Source organism: Microtus ochrogaster, chromosome 7 (assembly GCF_000317375.1).
Source record: "Microtus ochrogaster isolate Prairie Vole_2 chromosome 7, MicOch1.0, whole genome shotgun sequence".
In the NCBI taxonomy this organism is placed as follows: Eukaryota; Metazoa; Chordata; class Mammalia; order Rodentia; family Cricetidae; genus Microtus; species Microtus ochrogaster.
Genome location: NC_022014.1, coordinates 12,415,541 through 12,418,892, shown reverse-complemented (window position 1 = coordinate 12,418,892; position 3,352 = coordinate 12,415,541). Strand labels below are relative to the sequence as shown.

General features: G+C 44.5%; 1 protein-coding gene across 6 annotated transcripts in view; it reads left to right on the top strand.

Annotated features, from left to right (window-relative positions):
* Zc3h7a (zinc finger CCCH-type containing 7A) overlaps window positions 1-3,352 on the top strand; it is a 43,483-nt gene that overhangs the window by 2,349 nt on the left and 37,782 nt on the right. The window lies entirely within an intron of this gene.

Here is a 3,352-nt window from a genome sequence, read left to right as displayed (position 1 = left end):
TGAGCACTAATAACCATGGCTATATTTAATGTCCCTTCCCCCCCCTCCCTCCCCCCCCCTTCCCCCCCCCCCCACACGCCATCCATCAGGTAAGCTGGATATCAAACTGGGCTCATTAGGCTTTGCCGATAGCAGCAACTTCACATGCTGAGCAGCCTCACCACTCTCTCAAGGCTTCCTAAGAGATTTCACTGATAAAAATTCAAAAAAAAAAAAAAAAAAGAAAATGAGGTACTCTCAACCTTGCCAGGTTTTGTCCCAACAAGAAATTTATAACTTTGCTTTTTAGTTATACAAGTTTAATGTGTTGTCAAGTTAATTTTGTAACATAATGAACCTTTTGGGCTGTGGAATGGTGAGAGGCAAAAGTTCTATTTCCCCTAGTAAGAGAGGACAACTCGGCATTTTGGAGCTAGGGTTGCTGGGACATGTTTGGTGAGAAGGCAAGAAATACCAGTCTTTGAGTAGAGGGCTTCCTTGGGAATCTGAGGTGCCTCATGACTGTGGTGACTGAGGCAGATTATCTCAATGAAATATTTTCTGTTGAATAATCCCAGGATTGTACATGAGATACAGGGTTCCGGCTTGACTGGAGGCTGCTTCCCAAGTTTACAGAATCTGAAATCTCTTGGTAGTTTCAAAGTGAACAGTTCCCATGGGGGAAGGGAGGACTTAGCTCAAATAAGGAGTTACCTTCCTGGTACTGTTTGGCATAGCCTCCTCTGGTTTTCAGGAAGGGAGAAGCTGTCTCAGGAAGGGAGAAGCTGTTTAGCAGGGTTTCTCTACTTGACTTGCAGCAGGAAGGGTGTGGCATTTTGCCCTCTTGCCCAGGGCTGGATAAGTGAAGGGGTCAGCAGTGTACACTGTTTCAGGAAAGGCTCTCAGGAGCATTACTTGAACCGTTTGGTAGTTTTCTGTTGTTTTTCTCTCATGACAGGATTCCTCTGTATATCTCTGACTGTCCTGAAACTTGCTCTGTAGACCAGGCTAGCCTTGAACTCACAGAGATCCGCCTGCCTCTGCCTCCGGAGTGAGTGCTGGGATTAAAGACGTGTGCCACCACCATCAGCAGATACTTTTTTTTTTCTTTTCTTTTTTTTTCTTTTTTTTTCTTTTGTATTAATCTTTCTTCTTCTGTTCAGCAGATACTTTTAAAGCAAAAGTACAGTAATAGTGGACTACTTTTTCTTGCACCCCTTAAAAATACCTTTTATGTATATTTTGACAATTTCATATACTATTGTCTTATATATTGATGATATCCAAGCTTTGCCAGTCCCATAATGGTTTGAACCAGGGCCAACTGGTAGTCCATCTCTTGGTATGTCTTGGAAAGAATGTTGTTTCACATGAATTTTTTAAGAAGTTGTATTTATTTTATGTATATGGTGCTCTGTCTGCATGTATACCTGCATTCCAGAAGAGGACATATTATCCCATTATAAATGACTGTGAGCCACCATGTGGTTGCTGGAAATTGAACTCAGGATCTCTGGAAGAGCTGCCAATGCTCTTAACTGCTGAGCCATCTCTCCAGCTTCCCTTACATGAAGTATTTGTGTCCAATGTTGTTCTGGCCAAGCATAGTCCAGGGAGGTTTTCTTGTGAATGGCCCCTCAGCTTGAGTGAAGATGCTTTAAATGATTCCCATGAGCCTCTCTGTGTGCACATATGTGTGCATGAGCATGTTTATTCCATGAAGTGTCTACCTGTGTCTAAGCCAGGACTACCAGAGGCAGGTGCTGGTCTTCCTCCAGGAGCCTGGGGCACTTGGTGCAGAATAGTGAACTTCATAGGCATCAGTCTGGCTTCGGAATCTAGCTCTGTGGTCTGGGGCCAGTTCTCTGTTCAGGGCCACATCTTTGTACCCCCTAGCACCTGTCTCTTAGTTCACTGAGAGCAGATGACATACTATAGGTAAGCTCTTGGCACAGCTGTGGCACCAGAGGCTGTCAGCTGCTGTTTCTGTCTCAGTGTGCTATAGTAACATCTCACTTCTCTTGGGCGGCTGATGGGAGCTGGTTTCTCCCCATGCTGTGAAAGGTGAAAGGTAATGAATTTCACTATACTGGCTTTGTACTAGACTGAATGCCTGTCACCTAACAGACGCTGATTGAACACGGAGTCAGAAGGGGAACTCAGGGCTGTCTCCCTCCTGGGTAACATCTCGGGAGATAACAAATTCTTAAACAGCTGATCTCTGAAAGAGGGTATTTTAGCTTGTTAGAGTTTAGTTAATGAAGCTAATTCCTACTTATCTGAGTCTCCTGTTTGGACGCGTACTGCTAAAAGCCCTCCCTCAGTTTCTTCTAACCAGGGAGGTGTGTTGATGTAGGAAGTGCAGTGTTGTGTTTTTCTCACTCTTGTGCTTTAATCCCTGTCTTGTTCCAGTGAGTGTTTGCAGCAGTAATTTCCTGTTTGGATTCTTCTCCCCCACCTTCCACCCCAGACTGGGTTTCTCTTTGTAGCCCTGGCTATCCTAGAACTGCCTAGTCTATAGACCAGGCTGGCCTTGAACTCACAGAGATTCACCTGCCTCAGCCTCCCAAATTCTGGGATTAAAGGTGTGTACCACCACCACCCAGCTCCCTCCCTTCTGTTGCTTCATTTGTTTGCTTGTTTCTTTTAATTGCTTGTTTTGAGACAGGGCCTTCCGTAGCCCAGACTAGCCTGGAACTCAACTACTTTTCTGCCTGTCTCCCAGGTGCTGGGATTCAGATGTGTGCCACCAGGTCCACCTCATTCTGCTTTGTCTTTGGAACAGTTCTGATACAACTGATCTCTGGAGTTTTCATGAAATATTCTCTTTACACTTGGCTACTTTGTTCATCTTCCATCCAGCTATTTAGTGAACTAGTTCCATATGTTCATAGAGGCAGGACCAAGAGACAACAAAGTCCCTATTTAAGTGACCAGTAGAAGTAGAGGTCAAGACAGGCATCGTGGCAATTTAAGGTGATAAGGGAAGATCCCAAAATGTGTCATTTAAGCCAAGACTCCAGGATGAAAAGGAACCAGCTCTGTGGAGGACTGGAATATACACTGTGGACAGAGAAAACAGCAAGCACTATGTCTGAGTAAAGAGTGTGTAAGCTAGTTTGATAACCCACAAAAGCCTGTGGCCTTGAGGAGGACCAGTATGCAGGGAGTGCGAAGGGAGGCTCTTTTAGGACAGCAAGGAAGTAGGTTTTCTTTTCTTTTCTTTTCTTTTCTTTTCTTTTCTTTTCTTTTCTTTTCTCTTCTTTTCTTTTCTTTTCTTTTCTTTTTCCGAGACAGGGTTTCTCTGTGGTTTTTGGAGCCTGTCCTGGAACTAGCTCTGTAGACCAGGCTGGTCTCGAACTCACAGAGATCC